The sequence below is a fragment of the Bombina bombina genome, chromosome 2 (assembly GCF_027579735.1).
Source record: "Bombina bombina isolate aBomBom1 chromosome 2, aBomBom1.pri, whole genome shotgun sequence".
In the NCBI taxonomy this organism is placed as follows: Eukaryota; Metazoa; Chordata; class Amphibia; order Anura; family Bombinatoridae; genus Bombina; species Bombina bombina.
In genome coordinates, this window is record NC_069500.1 from 16,554,281 (window position 1) to 16,572,062 (window position 17,782).

Genomic DNA, 17,782 nt, shown 5'->3' on the forward strand with positions numbered 1-17,782 from the left:
ATTAGATTAGGTGTAATTAGTTTAAATATCTTGTAATTTGTTTTTTATTTTCTGTAATTTAGTGGGTTTTTTGTGTAATTTAGCTAATTGTATTTAATTTATTTAATTGTATTTAATTTAGGTAATTTATTTAATTGTAGAGTAGTGTTAGGTGTTAGTGTAACTTAGGTTAGGTTTTATTTTACAGGTAAATTTGTATTTATTTTAGCTAGGTAGTTATTAAATAGTTAATAACTATTTAGTAACTAGTCTACCTAGTTAAAATAAATACAAACTTGCCTGTGAAATAAAAATAAACCCTAATCTAGATACAATGTAACTATTCGTTTTTTTGTAGCTAGCTTAGGGTTTATTTTACAGTATTTATTTTTAAATAGGAATTATTTAGTTATTAATAGTTTTATTTACATTTATTTCAATTATATTTAAGTTAGGGGGTGTTAAGGTTTGGGTTAGACTTAGATTTAGGGGTTAATAAATTTAATATAGTGGCGGCGACGTTAGGGACAGCAGATTAGGGGCTAATAAATGTAGTTAGGTGGCGGTGATGTTAGGGACAGCAGGTTAGGGGTTAATAATATTTAGCTAATGTTTGCGAGGCGGAAGTACGGCGGTTTAGGGGTTAATATGTTTATTCTAGTGGCAGCGATGTCCGGAGCGGCAGATTAGGGGTTAATAATTAAATGTTAGTGTTTGCGATGCGGGAGGGCCTCGGTTTAGGGGTTAATAGGTAGTTTATGGGTGTTAGTGTACTTTTTAGCACTTTAGTTGTGAGTTTTATGCTACGGCTTTGCAGTGTAAAACTCATAACTACTGACTTTAAAATGCGGTACGAATCTTGATGGGATAGGGTGTACCGCTCACTTTTTGGCCTCTCAGGACAAGCTCGTAATACCAGTGCTATGGAAGTCCCATAGAAAAAAGACTATATGCAAATTGCGTAAGTTGATTTGCGATAAGGCCAAAAAAGTGTGCGGTGCCCCTAAATCTGCAAGACTCATAATACCAGCGGTAGTAAAAAAGCAGCGCTATGAGGCTTAACGCTGCTTTTTTACTCATAACGCAAGACTCGTAATCTAGCCGTATGTTTTTAAAATATGGGCTGAAAAAGGTCTGATGTTTTTCACTTAATTAATCGATCCACATATCAAAATGGTCAAAACTTTTGACACCTTGGCAACAGAATTTGAGCTGGATAAAAAACAGTTCTTTGCATATTTGCAAATCAGGCATTGCATAAATAATTATAAAATTACTGACCCTAACCTATGGTCATTGGGAGATATGTAGATCATTATTGGTGCATATCGATTAGGGAACCACTCCATCACAAGGATGTATAAACCCCTACTATTTGAAGATGCTAAATATAAAGTAGTTGACCTCTTTCATAAATGACGATTTGACTTCCAGGATTTAAATCTTGAAAACTTCAAAAAAAGTTTTGGAAGGGCAGCTACATTTACTCCAAATATTGCGTTTAGAGAATAACATACTAGATTAATCAATAGATCTTACATTACTCCCAGTAAAATGGGTAGGTGGTCTACACAAGGTATCAATGCCTGTTCTAGATCTAGTCTTCCAAGAGCAGATTTACTACATGCCTTCTTTTAATGTCCAAAAATCCAACAATTTTGGATACAAATTGCTTACTGGTTAAATAGATTTCTTCCTATTAAGATAAAAATTGACCCAGAGCATGCAATGTTTCTAGTTACTCAGGAACAACTTCAAAATAAAAATCTAATTAATACCGCCATTTTAACTGCTAGACAAATTATATTGAGAATGTGGAAAAATAAAAAGGCACCATCTATAGCTGTGTTTGAATGTTATTTCAATAGTGGCTGATCAACAAGACCCAATGATATATGTGGATAACAAATTAAAATCATTCTTGGCTAAATGGGAGAATGTGATTATGCCACTCCCTCCAAAAACTCAAATGCAAAATCTATACCCACTCTGTGCCCCCCCCTCTTCCTTCAGCTCATACAACGTAGTTGTTATCCACCGCATTGGAAGCAATCAATAATATAGATCCCTTTATTTAAATTTTTTCCCCTCCCTCTCTTCTTCCTTTTTCTTTCTTTTCTGAATAATACTACTACTGCTTTGGTTCTGCATTGTTATAAACCAGTAATGTACATGCTTATTGTGAACAAGTATTTCAGTATAAATGACAATTAAGTGTCAGTAATACACAGGAGGTGATGAGTTAATTTAATCTCAATAATCACTTTGGGAAGTTACGCTTTTTGTTTTTACACTTCAGGTGAGACACAAAACTCACATCCTGTTGGGTCACAGTTAATGTTTACAGGAAGAAACTTCTAACACTTATTTTTGGGGTTTTACAGCTGTCAGTCATATTACATTTGCAATATTTGCATATTAGATGTGTTACTAAGAAGTCACCAAATCATTAGATTTTATTAACACAGGAACAAACATATACCAACACTACTTCCATTAAAATTTATTTCTCCAACATCACTGCCAGTAAAATTACCAACTCTTTATACATATAACAACATCACTGACAATAAAATCACCAACCCTGTAGGCATATACCAACATCACTGCCAGTAATGTTGCCAACCCTGGCCTAGTTTCCATGGAGGTGGTAAGTTGTGGAAACTGGTGATAAAAAAACATTTATCTCCATTAAAGTCTATGCAGATTTTTTTTTTGTTACCACCTGTTTGCACACTTTACCACCTCGGTGGAAACAAGGACCCTGTAGGCATATACCAACACCACTGCCAGTAATATTATGAACCCTCTAGTCATATACCAACACCACTGCCAGTAATATTATGAACCCTCTAGTCATATACCAACATGACTGCCAGTAAAACAGATAAACCGACATGCGCATAAAAATTAAGTTACAATATCAGAACCACGTTATCATATTCTCCCAGAGGGGTATATTTATGTAAGTGCGAGCGGACATGATCAGATTCGATAGTGTTGATTTCTATCCACCGCCTCAGAGCAGGCGGACAAGTTATAAAGCAGGCTCACTGGAAACAAAGGGCAACATAAAATGTCGCTTTTCCACGCAATTGCAAAATTACAAATAGATTTCAAAACTCGCAGGTCTAAAACCAGCAGCACAACTCCCTCTGCCTTTCACATACAGGTTCTAACCTAGATTCCCATCCCGAAATATTCAATTGCATAATACATTTTTTAATACCACAAACAACATTGCATATTTTGTGGGGAAACATATATGTCATGGTACACAATCCCTTTAGCTCTGTCACATATCCTCTCCCTCAGCTTAGACCCACTGGGATGAGCGACCATAGCATCAATTGTGTGCATTCTGGAAAGACTATCGGCATTTTCCCGATCTGTGTTCAATAAAAAAATGAAATGGTTGCAAACTTAGGAACCAACAGGTAAATCTACTATTTTTCCTATTTGTTTTCCTTTATCCAAGTGGAGCATAATCAGTCACCAATCTAAATTTACTCCCTAAGAGGTAATATTTCAGAGTGTCAATTGTTTATCACCAGACACTCCTTCTTCACTATTGCGTATCTCCTTTCATGAGGATGAAGCTTCCTACTCAAATGCAAGAAAGGCTGCTCTTTGCCCAGTCTCTCTTGAGAAAAGACTGATCCAAAATCCACCTCTGAAGCATCAGTCTGTAAAATAAACCCTTTTGGAAAAGTCTGGGGTTATCAAAACTGTCTGGTCACATAGGGCCTCCTTAAGCTGTCTGAACGCCTTTTCAGCCCCCAGAGACCATTTAACAATTACCGGGAATTTAGCTTTAGTCAAATCAGATAAAGGGCTAGCAATTTTTGCAACCTTAGAAATAAATCTCCAATCAAACCAAGAAAAGCCCCTACTTGACTTTTAGTTAATGGTCATGACCACTTTTGTATGGCTTCAGTTTTAACAACCTGTGGTTTCACCAAACCTCTACTAATGGAATAGCCCAGGTATTTAGCCTCTTATAGGCCAATTGTACATTTGCTAGGGTTAGCTGTTAAACCTGCAATTTGTATTGAATTCAGAACTGCTTGTATTGACGAATCCGGCTTCATCCAATCATTGCGTGCCCCACGAGCTGGACACCAAGTGGGGCACGCAATGAATGGATTAAGCCAGATTAGTCATCGCTCAGCTAAAGAAAGTAGGGGATGTAGGCTAAGGAAAGGCGTAATGTTTACCATCTGTAAATCATAAACATTTTAGAAATGCAGCCTGTTTTTTTATAGTAATTTTATATTGTAGTAAGCAAATACTTAAACTTGACAATCACTTTAACTATAGACATAAATGCTGCTATACGCTCCTGCATCTGAGAAATGTTTAATTACACTACTATGGGCAAGATTACAAGTGAAGCACAAGTTAACGCTCTCGCTTGAGAGTTAATTGTGAAAAAATTAAGATTTTTGCACTTGTCGGGTTGCGCTCATATTGCTTGTTTAATGTAAACTGTTTTTGCTTAAGGGGTAACCCGCAGAGCGCAAAAATCTGAACATAGAATATTGCGTGCACGTTCACATATTCCCCCATAGAACTCAATGGAGAATAAAAAGTGGGGAAAAAACTAACACACCGCTCTTGCACAAACATGATTGCATATTCTCATTTGCGCTAAACCAACATGAAAATTTTAATCTTTCATATTATGATGTTCTTTATATAACAGAATGTTCTATTTATTCATAAATAACTATTTCTACATATATCTGATTTTTCTGTTACAATATATACCTATACATAATTATATAGATATTGATATAAACTGTTATGTATAGGAATATCTATTTAGAAATACTTTAGAACATATTATGGTATGTGCAGAACATACGTGAACAATTCGTGTTTTCATCTACTTAAAGGGACAGTCAAGTCCAAAATAAACTTTTATGATTTAAATAGGGAATGTAATTTTAAACAAGCTTCCAATTTACTTATATCACCAATTTTGCTTTGTTCTCTTGGTATTCTTAGTTGAAAGCTAAACCTAGTTGGCTAATATGCTAATTTCTTAGACCTTGAAGGCCGCCTCTTATGTGAAAGCAATTTCTCAGTTTTTCACCACTAGAGGGAATAAGTTCATTTGTGTCATATAGATAACATTGAGCTCATGCAAGTGAAGTTACCTAGGAGTAAGCACTGATTGGCTAAAATTCAAGTCTGTCAAAAGAACTAAAATAAGGGAGCAGTTCGCAGAGGCTTAGATACAAGGTAATTACAGAGGTAAAAAAGTGTATTATCATAACTTAGTTGGTTATGCAAAACTGGGGAATGGTTAATAAAGGGATTATCAATTTTTTCAAAAAACTAAAATTCTGGTGTTGACTGTCCCTTTAACGACAAAGGTGCACTTATATATAAATTATTATATAATTTATAATATATATATTATATATATAATATATATATTATATATATATATTTTTGTCTATATATGTGTACATATGTATTTATGTGTTTATATGTGTATATAAATATATATATATATATATATATATATATATATATATATATATATATATAAATATAAAAATTCATATATACACATATAAATACATATCTACACAAATATAGACATAATGGGGCCTAGTTATCAAGCCGTCAACCTCAAATACGCTGGAATTTGTGGCGAGGCTGATACGCCTTAGTTATCAAAGGCTCGAGACCGGCAAAAGTAGAATTTTGTGACGTAAGCATCGATCCGCCTGACTCAGTCCGACACTGATCGATTCTTACGTCACTCAAGATGTTCCGCACACAAGTGCGGCACATTCTCACTACTTTTGCTAGTTATCAAAAAACTAGCAGGTACGCTTGGCACTTTTACGGCCCAGCGTACCTGGTTTTCAATCCACCACCCCTGGAGGCGGCGGATCCCATAGGAATCAATGGGAGTCTGACCATAGCGAAAGTACAAGTTCGCTGCTGACAGACATCCCATTGATTTTCTATGGGAGATGTCTACACCTAACACCCTAACATGTACCCCGAGTTTAAACACCACTAATCTGTCCCCCCTACACCGCCGCAACTAAATAAAGTTATTACCCCCTAAACCGCCGCTCCCGGAGCCCACCGCAAGCTACTCTATACATATTAACCCCTAAACCACTGCTCCCGGAGCCCACCGCAACTATAATAAATGTATTAACCCCTAAACCGCCGCTCCCTGAACCCGCCGCAACCTATATTAAATGTATTAACCCCTATCCTGCCCCCCCTACACCGTCGCCACCTATAATAAATTTATTAACCCCTAATCTGAAGGTGGTTCCGCGTCGGCGGAAGGAAGATTCAAGACCCGGCTTGGAAGATGACTTCGCCCGGATAGAAGACCTCTTCAGCGCCTCTTTGAAGATGACATCGGCCGGATCGAAGACTTTTCTTCAGCGCCGCCTGGATGATGACTTCATCGGATGGAAGATTTCTTCAGCGCCGCTTGGAGGATTAACTTCTTCCGCTCCGGATGTCCTCTTCAGTTCCATCGGTGGCTCGGCTGAGTGAAGACAACTAAAGGTAGGATGATCTTCAGGGGATTAGTGTTAGGTTTTTGTAAGGGGGGTTTGGGTTAGATTAGGGGTATGTGGGTGGTGGGTTTTAATGTTGGGGGGGGTTGTATTTTTCTTTTACAGGCAAAAGAGCTGTTTTCTTTGGGGCATGCCCCCACAAATGGCCCTTTTAAGGGCTGGTAAGGTAAAAGAGCTTTGAAATTTATTTAATTTAGAATAGGGTAGGGCATTTTTTTTATTTTGGGGGGGTTTGTTATTTTATTAGGGGGCTTAGATTAGGTGTAAGTAGCTTAAAATTGTTGTAATATTTTTAACATGTTTGTAACTTATTTTTTTATTTTTTGTAACTTAGCTTTTTTTATTTTTTGTACTTTAGTTAGTTTATGTAATTGTATTTAATTGTAGTTATTTGTAGGTAGTTTATTTAATTAATTTAATGATAGTGTAGTATTAGGTTTAATTGTAACTTAAGTTAGGATTTATTTTACAGGTAATTTTGTATTTCTTTTAGCTAGGTAGTTATTAAATAGTTAATAACTATTTAATAACTATTCTAACTAGCTAAAATAAATACAAAGTTACCTGTAAAATAAATATAAATCCTAAGATAGCTACAATATAATTATTAATTATATTGTAGCTATCTTCGGGTTTATTTTACAGGTAAGTTTTTATTTTTAAATAGGAATAATTTATTAAAGTATAGTGTAGTGTTAGGTGTAATTGTAACTTAGGTTAGGATTTATTTAACAGGTACATTTCTCTTTATTTTAGCTAGGTAAGCTATTAAATAGTTAATAACTATTTAATAGCTATTGTACCTGGTTAAAATAAATTGAAAGGTACCTGTAAAATAAAAATAAATCCTAAGATAGCTAGAATATAATTATTATTTATATTGTAGCTATATTAGGGTTTATTTTAAAGGTAAGTATTTAGTTTTAAATAGGATTCATTTAGTTAATAAGAGTTAATTTATTTAGATTTATTTAATTAATATTTAAGTTAGGGGGGCGTTAGGGTTAGGGTTAGACTTAGGTTTAGGGGTTAATAATTTTATTACAGTGGCGGCGGTGTAGTGGGGGGCAGATTAGGGGTTAATAAATTTATTATAGGTGGCGACGGTGTAGGGGGGGCAGGATAGGGGTTAATAGGTTTAATATAGGTTGCGGCGGTTTAGGGGTTAAACTATTTATTTAGTTGCGGAGAGGTGCGGGATCAGCAGGATAGGGGTTAATAATTTTATAATAGAGGGCGACGGTGTAGGGGGGGCAGGATAGGGGTTACTAGGTATACTGTAGGTGGCAGCGGTGTCCGGGAGCGGTGGTTTAGGGGTTAATACATTTATAAGAGTTGCGGCAGGGTCTAGGAGCGGCGGTTTAGGGGTTAATACATTTATAAGAGTTGCGGCAGGGTCTAGGAGCGGCGGTTTAGGGGTTAGTAACTTTATTGAGTTGCGGGAGGCTCCGGGGGCGCCGGTATAGGGGGTAGAACAGTGTAGTTTAGTGTGAGTGCTTAGTGACAGGCTAGCAATAAAGCTGGGAAAAAGCCGAAGGGCAGCGAGATCGGATGAGTGATAACTGTCACAGTCCGCTGCTCATCGCCCCGCGGCTTTTTGACAGCTTTATTTGATAATTTAGGCATATTTTTTCAGGTCCGCTGCGGCGATGTGAGGCGAGCTTAGGCGGGCGTATTGGGCCGGCGAAGCCAGAAAAGTAGACGGCTTGATAACTACCCCCCACAGTTTATATATATATATATATATATATATATATATATATATATCTCCAAATGAAATGCACTCACAGGACATTGTGGGTGAAGAAATACAAAATTAAAATTGAATTAACGTTTCGGAGATGTACAAATCCTCTTCATCAGAACAACTTAATCATGTGAAAAGCAGAATACTTATAGGGCAAACAATTAAGCGATTACAAACCTCATACAAGTCAAGTGGTGCCAAACAATCGTTCCAGCATATCGTCAAACCGGAAGTGACAGTTTCCAACTTCCAGTCTGGGACTTACATAGGTGTAAATACAAAAAACGGAGATCGTAACATAAAATATAAAATCTAGTAATGTTATTGTATATGTTACATATAATTTACATCCTTACAATAGTGTGTATTTAGATCACATTTTAAAATGCATTTTAGAGCATAAAAACTGTAATAATCAGTGTATGTCATAGTATCAGTTGCCATGGTAACCTCAATACACAATAAAGGGGAAACTAAGCTAACGACTCATCTGATGTATCAGTGCATTTACAGATGTTACATATAACTTAGATCCTGACAGGACTTTATAAATTTATTGCATTTTATAACATCAGTATTACTGTAATGTGTGTGTGCCTTACTAATGGCAGTTGCTATAATGACTTCAATAAACAGGAACCAAAATAATGGAAGACTTATCTATTTCTATGCCAGTCTAGTACACAAATTTACTGATGCACAATATATGAGCATCATGTTAAGTGATCCGATATTACCTTTTAACCGAAGCTTGCTAATTATTCATGTGTAGTTGCCATGGAAAGTGATTCCTTATTATCTCCTATGTGATTGTATCAACCCCCATTATAGGGTATCTTATGCATCCTGTCCCCAAATCCAGTAGTGCGATTATTCAATTTCAAACTTATACACATATATACACACTCAAAAAACAGAGCACCTAAATTTATCTCCAAATTGCATAAATTTGTATATATCCTCACTAAGCTCAGACTAATATACTATAGACACAATAGCCTATAGGCTATACATTTTCCAGGTGAAACATCAGGGTAGAATATTTTATTAACTTTTGATTTGATCTAAATCTCATGATCATGTTGTGTGTATTAGTTCATACATCAGTCCCCAATTACGGTAATGGTTGTTGGACGTCCTGTGTATTATCAGTGTACCATATATCAATGTGCTTATCATGAGTGACCATGGGTTCCCTCTATATTGAGCCTCCATTCTATGTAGTGATAATGATCAACTGATGTACCAGTTGAAAATACAGATGGTGTCTTTCCACTGTATACCACTATCATTACCTTGGCAACAATATTCCATACGCACCCCAGGTATGTAGCACATAGTGTACACTTCAGGGTGGATAGTTCATCGGTTTCAGTGTCAGCCATGGTCTGATCTTATTATAAGCTTACTTTGTGAACCAAGGGTACGAGTGACCCCCGCTACCCATCTATTTGGTCCAATCCCCCAGTGACTCTCGGAAACGATATTAGTCATGCCCACAGAATCACTTTCAGGTTTTTTAGGTGGCAAATGTGGGATATTGCACCACAATACAACTTTTCTATAAACCTTCAGGGTATAGTGGACATTTTTTCCTGGGTGGGTGCACTCCATATATATATATAACACAAAACAAGCTTAGATCAAGAGACTGAAGTCAGGTGTTAAATTCAGTCTGCCCGGGTGTATAGTGCCCAGTCTGTATATCCACTGGGCCTCACATACCCAGAGAGCTTTGTTCCTGTCTCCACCTCAGTCCAACTTCGGTATGTGGTCTATCAAGATGTATTTAATAGATGAGACTGAATATGCCTTTTCTGCACAGTGTCTTCAACCGGTTGGTCTGAGCTTCCCTTCTTCAATGCCTGGCATATGGCCAGTCTGTGATTCGCCATTCTTTCACGTAGAGTGCCCTGGGTTTTGCCAATATAAAACCTTGAGCATGGGCAGAATAGCATATACACTACATGTGTGGTGTTACATGAGAGTGAGTAATGGATCATATACACTTTGTTAGTGTGTGGATGATGGAACGTTCTAGTAGCGATAAGCCCATTACAGGTAGTGCAAGCCAGGCACCTATAACTTCCTTTTATATTCTCTTTTGATTTCTTGGAGTAGGTAATCTTTCGATCGGTCTTGACCAATATATCTTTTAAATTGGTCCCTCTTTTATATCCCACCATCAGGTTGAGATTCTGTGTGAAACCCAATCTTGGATCAGAGGTCATCAGGGGCATTATGTTTTTTCACAATCTTGCCAGCATTAGATGTATTAGGGGAGAAAGTGGTTACAAACATCAATCTGTTCTCCTCGTTTTTAGTGCGGCTTGCCTCCTTATTAATAAAATCTTCCTGTGTCAAGTTCTGTATTTCTTGAATGGTGGTATTTAACACTTGTTCCTTATAGCCCCTCTGTTGGAACTTTTGTTGTGTCCCAGCTAGCTGGGAGACCCCTGTATCCCTATAAGAGTTGTTACGTATAGTATGTATCATCTGGGATTTTACAATTCCCTTGAGTAATGAGGGAGGGTGGCAGCTGTCAGCCCTAAGTATGAAATTCCTATCCGTGGACTTACTATATAGTGTTGTTCCCAATTTTTCACCTTAGATAAATATGTTTAGGTTGAGGAAGTGTATCTGGTGTTCCTCTGCTGTCATTTTGAATCTTACAGTGGTGTCAGTTGAATTTATGATGTTAAACCAATTCTTAAGTGTGTCCCCCCCCCTCCAGATGAGCAAGACATCGTCAATGTATCTCCGATAGAAAGTTATAGCTACATCATTTATGTCTCACAAGTAGTTGTTCTCAAAGTGGGACATAAATATAATCGTGTATGCAGGGGCCATGCTCGACCCCATGGCTGTTCCTGCTATTTGGAGGTAATAGTCTTTTTCAAACTGAAAATAGTTCTTACTAAGGCAGAATTCTATCAAGGAGAGTAGCTACTCATTTGAGGGATCTGTGTATTTGTCTGATTTTTAGAAGATGTGTTTTAATAGCCTCTAATACTACATTGTGTGGTATTATGGTGTAGAGGCTATTAACATTGAGGGTTACAAGCAGGTGACCTGGTTGAATATGTACCTCCCTGAGTAATCTGATTAGATCATTTGTGTCCAGTATAAATGAACGAGTTCCCTAACTACTGGTTGTAGTAGGACGTCAACATACTGTGCCACTGGCTGTAGTAACGATTGAACTGTTGACACAATGGGGCACCATGGAGGAAGGATAAGGGTTTTGTGGATTTGGGGGATTGTGTACAGAATGGGTATTCTAGGGTATTGCAGAAGTCCTTGATCTGCTCAGAAATATATCATACCCAAACTGTACCAAATCATCCAATTGTGTTTTGTAAGTAAATGTGGGGTCTGTGGATAATGGCATGTATTTGTTTGAATCAGTCAATTGTTTCAAAACATCAGCTCTGTAGTCCACATAGTCCATCAGAACTATGGCACCACCCTTGTCCGCTGATTTAATGACCATAGAGGTGTCGCTTTGCAAGGTTTTAATAGCCTCCAACTCATCATGTTTCAAATTATGCCTCCAAATTTTCTATGAGCATTCAGATTCCAGCTCTTGGGTGACAAGTTTGATGTATGTGCCTGCACTCAGAACAAAAGATAGTTCACGATTTAGTATGTGCAGTTCAGAGGGGGTCATTTGGTGGGAGATTAAAATGACCACTACATCCTCTGCCTGCCCCAGCGAGGGGGTCTGTGCCTGATACCTTGCCCTCATAATATGTGGTCTGTTGTTACTCCTCTTAACCTTGTGGTTACCTCTAAAAATGACTTGGAGTAGATTGTTCTTGGTGTGGGAATGCATAGCCATGTGTATTTAACAATATAACGCCTAGATTTAGAGTTTTGCGTTAGAGGGGGTGCGTTAGCTACGCGTGGTTTATTTCTAATGCACAGAGTTTTTAACGCTGGTATTTAGAGTTTAAAAACAACCTTCTAACGCGACTCCTATTGCGTATATTTCATACGCGGAATCACGCCCGCGTTAGACAGTCTCCCATAGAGATCAATGGCAAATCAAACAAACACGCTTTTTTCACCTAACACTCGATCTCGCGAGAAATACGCACTGCTCGATCATATGACGTATACCACATAATGCACAACAATAACACACTGCAAATTTCAGAACAACAATCACAAAACAAAGCACACACGCATTACATGTTCACAAGCGGGGAAAACCAAAAAATAAAATCAAAATAAAGGGAATACACATATACTTTACGATACGGAAATACAGAAAATAACAACAAGGAAAAATAAATGCACACTCATACACAAGCAAAATACTCGCATTCAACATTAAGAAATATTAGGACAAACATACATATACAACACTTCACAAATACGACACCATCGCAAATTAACATTAACACATAATACTATGGGATAATGTTATAGAAAACGAGCACTATGACATCGCATTCTACACATTCCACAAATACTAACTCTAAATGAGCATGCGCAAATTAACACAACTAATACACATTTTACAAACGGGTACATCATTAAACATTTACACAGGGTATATAAGCACCACACAAGCATGGCTTCTTTGACTGTGTTGCTGGTGGGTTTTTGGAGATTGGAGATTTAGTGAGTTATTGTGAGAGTTAGTGCGAGTTAGTGTTAGTGTGAGAGAGTCAGTTAGTGTTATCGTGAGTGAGTTAGTGGTAGTGTGAGTTAGTGGTAGTGTGAGTTAGTGGTAGTGTGAGTTAGTGGGAGCGTAAGTTAGTGGGAGCGTGAGTTAGTGGGATTGTGAGTTAGTGGGAGCGTGAGTTAGTAAGAGAGCGTTAGTGAACGACAGTTGGTTTGGGTGAGTGTGCGAGTGCTTTTTCTGTATACTTAACACATTTACACGCAAACACATTCAATACATACATACACTTATCAATAACACTACATAAACTCCATACTCCATACCCTCTCATACTACACTCCATACCCCATTCCCTGTAGTCCCATTCCCTTTCATCCCATTTCCTCTGTTCCCATACCCCATTCCCTCTAATCCCATCCCCATCCCCTAGTTACATTTAGTTTACATATCCTCCTTTTAGTCTTCTTATACATTTTGGTTGATTAAATACTCATTACCCTCTTTTATTTATATCCCTTTCACACTATCAGCACTTTTTAGGTATTTTTAGTTCTTTATTTTGACCCCCTTTCATTTGGGCACACTCACTTTTTGTTGGAGTAGTTGGGGCTTAGTTTAGGGAAGAGATGGAAGAGGAGGGCAGGCAGCAGATTAGTCAGGGGAGAGGTAGAGGGGGGAGGAGAGGGAGAGGGGTGGGGAGAGGAACAGGGCAGGAAGGGGGACAGGAAGGGGGGCAGGAAGCAGGGGAGGAAGCGGTGGGTGGACCCAGCCACTTGGTTAAAGATGAACAAGTGGTTGGGCCCAGTGGCGGACAGAGTAGGGCTTCACAGTCTGGGAAACAGAGGGCACCATCACAGGGGAAGGCCAAGGCGACTAGGGAGGCGAGGTTTACTATGGAGGAGAAGGAGGTCCTCGTAGAAGCCTATATGGGCAGGTATAAGAGGCTGCAGGCTCAGAAGACCACCCCGAGTGACAAGAGGAAGCTCTGGCAGGAGATAAGGGATGCAGTTAATGCAGTGGGGGGCCGTAACACAGATATGGACTCTATTAAACATCGTTACCGGGACTGCAAGATGGAGCTGAAAAAGAAAATAACCAGGGAGAACCAACATGCCACAGGGACCGGTGGCGGGCCTGCACTGATTGTTGAGTACTCCCGATGGGAGGAAATGTTGCGTCCCAGCATCTCCGAGGTGGCCATAGTTGGGATCGGAGGAATCGATACCGAGAACCTGCCACTCTCATCTGACGGTAAGCTCATTTAAGAATCTATTAACATCAGAATGTATTTAAGGATAAGATTAATGCTATTACGCTCTTTAACACATTATTACGTAAATGCATTTGCAATTACTTTGCGATTACATCAGTATCTAGGCTATAGGTTAGGTGTGCATTTAAACAGACTGAAAACAAACGCAAAAACATTCAGATTGACCAGAGAGATATCACAAACACGGTTTGGAAAATGTGGAAATCGTATTGATTGTTAGATTTCAAAGTGGATTAATGAGGCTGCATTTGTAATTCTATTGTAAGCAAAAGCATTTACATCTTTATTTTGAAATATACTAATATATACATTTCTTTCTTTTTGCAATATACAGAGTCTGGGGAGGAGGCAGCACACCAACTACAGGCTCCTCCTTTTCCCCGGTATGAGAGTGGTGGGGATGAATCGCCACCTCGGAGAGAAGATGCCCCCCCCTGCACAAGAAGCAGAGGCCCCCCTGAAGCAGAGGCCCCCACTGAAGCAGATGAAGAGGCCCCCACTGAAACAGATGAAGAGGCCCCTGAAGCAGATGAAGAGGCCCCTGAAGCAGAGAAAGAGGCCCCTCAAGCACCAGCAGGCCGCCGTGCACCAGCAGGCCACTGTGCACGGGCAGGCCGCCGTGCACAACAGGAAGAGATAGCCGAGGTATGTGTGTTAGTCGACTACATTGAACAGATGCGTACCTCCCGGATGGAAAATATCCAAGGGAGAACTCAGATTATCGAAGAGCTTCGTGGCATTAGAGAAGGAGAAACACAAATTATAGAGATCCTTACAAGAATAGAACAAGGACAAAACCGGAGTTTACAGCTACAAGAAGCTATGTTCAATTTCTTCTGGGAGGCGCATGCTGGGCCATCTGCTGCTGGGCCATCTGCTGCTGGGCCATCTCCTCCTGGGCCATCTCCTCCTGGGCCATCTGCTCCTGGGCCATCTGCTCCTGGGCCATCTCCTCCTAGGCCATTTCCTCCTGGGACATCTCCTCCTGGGCCATCTCCTCCATCTCCTCACCTTGGTCATCCCAGTAGTCCTCCTTCCACTCTTCCCACAACGTCTCCGATGAGAACTCGTCAGAGGGGGAAATTGCCCCTCCCAGAGCCTCAGCCTCAGCCTCGTGGGAAGAGGGTAAGGAAGAGGAAGTAAGTATTTTTTTAGATATGTTTGTTTTGTATTTATTTAATGTGTAATGAATAGGTATGTGATGATGTGGTTTTCATACACTTGTGGACCACACTCTGTATATAATCTGCTTCTATGGGACCGGGTCCATAGAGGCAGATTGTTTGCAGAGTGTGGCTTATAAGTGTGTGGACACCACATCATCACATACCTATCCTTGTTCATGATATTGATTGGTTTCTGTAATGTGATGTCCAAACTGTTTCCCTAATCTCAAACAAAATGACCATTACAATTATCCATGATGGCATATTACTGTTTGAATGACAATAACACAGCTTAAAGGGACAGTCAGAACATTATTGTTTACAAAGAAAACACTGTATTACACATTATCAAGTTGGAAACAAAAACATGGAGAAATATGTGTGACTTATGTGCTTACCCTTGTATCTATGCCTATGAAAACTGACCACTTATTTGTTGTTCTGACATAACAACATTTTAGACAATCAATGATCAATACAGGGTAAATATGCTGTATGAGCTCAAGGTTTTCAATATCCAAATGCTATCAAAATGCCCTCTAGTGGTCAAAATGCATTCTGATTACATGCACTCTTCAAGCTCTAAGAAATGAGCACACAAACCTCATAGGTTTAGCTAGCAAATAAGAATAACCAGAGAAAAATGATTAATTGGTGAGAAACGTTTGGTGATTGTTGGTATATATACATGTACTTGTTCAAACAAGAAATATTGGAATAAGATTTCTATTGACGTGTTAAATAAAGTCTGTTTTCTTAACTTGTGTTTGAATTATTTTAGAAAGACATTTGTTTTAACAAGGAATATGGTTTAAAGTCCTTTTAGGAGTGAATAAACAAATATATGCTCACAATAATATATTTGGAGATTAACCAATGTGGAACTCATACATGATACAACAATCAACATTTGCATTAAAGGGACAGTATACAATCTTTTTAAGAGAACTGCATGTAATAGACACTACTAGAAACCACAAGATTAACATATACTGATATCAAAATCAATATGAAAAAGCTTTAAACACTTTCAAAGAAAATTGGTTTATCTATATTGAAAAGATAGCTGTAAAGCTCATTCCAAGTGTAAAACAAGACAATACCCCTTCATTAGCATATGAAAAGACTCTTTACACAAATAGGAGCAAGCTGGAGATGGTACTCACATCAAACTTTAAGGCTTGGCGAGGAGTCTGAAAATTACTTAAATGTTATTTGAACATAAGCAAAAGTAGACATGGATTTTGTAAAAAATGGACTATATAACTAGAGATAAAAAAACATATTTGGTTTTTAATGTGAGTTTATAATGACCCTTTAATAAAATATACGACAAAATAACATCTAGAAGAAGTCGGCATCTCATATATTTAGCATATGATAAAGATAAAAATGCATATTGATTACTTGATTCTAATAAAATAGCGCATATTTATGCATTCGATATGTTGAAAATGAAACACAACACAGTCATTTTTCATAAAAAGGAACATATTGTTGACAAACATATTAAACAAGATGGACTATATTTAGGGATTTGCACTTGCCTCGAAAAATCTTATGCATGAAAACCTTTTGCTTTCATTTGTTTATTCAACAAGACATCCATCAAAAGAGAATGTTGTGTTCTTTATCAGCTATGGCTCAACAATGTTACATGATGCACACAATCCATACTAGCCATGGTTTTAAACTTGTCTTCTCATTCACAAACGTGTGTTATGTGCAAAATCAAATATTGCGGGACTACGTAATACAATCAGATGCTTTTTACACCTTTGCATGTGACGTCTTAATTAACATGGTGCATCCTTGATCGCGTAAAAACGCCGTCCAATAAAAGGCGCATCCTTGATCGCGTAAATACGCCATCCAATAAAATGCGCATCCTTTATCGCATAAAAACGCCATCCAATAAAAGGCGCATCCTTGATCGCGTAAATACGCCATCCAATAAAAGGCGCATCCTTGATCACGTAAAAACGTCAGCCAATACAAGGAATCATTGGACAGCCTGGCAGGTGACGTCTTAAGCAACATGGCGCATCAGAGATCGATGAAAACCATCAGCCAATACAAGGACTCAGTTGATAGCTTGGCATATCAATAAGAAACGTATTTATATTTTAGTAACTAGTATGTGTCTATATTGCTATCTAGGAATGTCACGCTAGATAAAGAAATACTGTGATATATGAAATAGAATACATTATAGAAAATAAGGAGATATTTCATTAGAAGCAGAGGATTTTTAACTAAACTATATAGCAAGCAGCATGTTTTAAATAGACATGAAAACAATATTTTAGTTGAAATGATTTTTATTGTAAAATAAAATAAAATAAACAGAGAATATAAGATACATCACATATTGCATAATTTTTCCTATTTGCATTTCTCCATCTCTTCCCTCTATTTCTC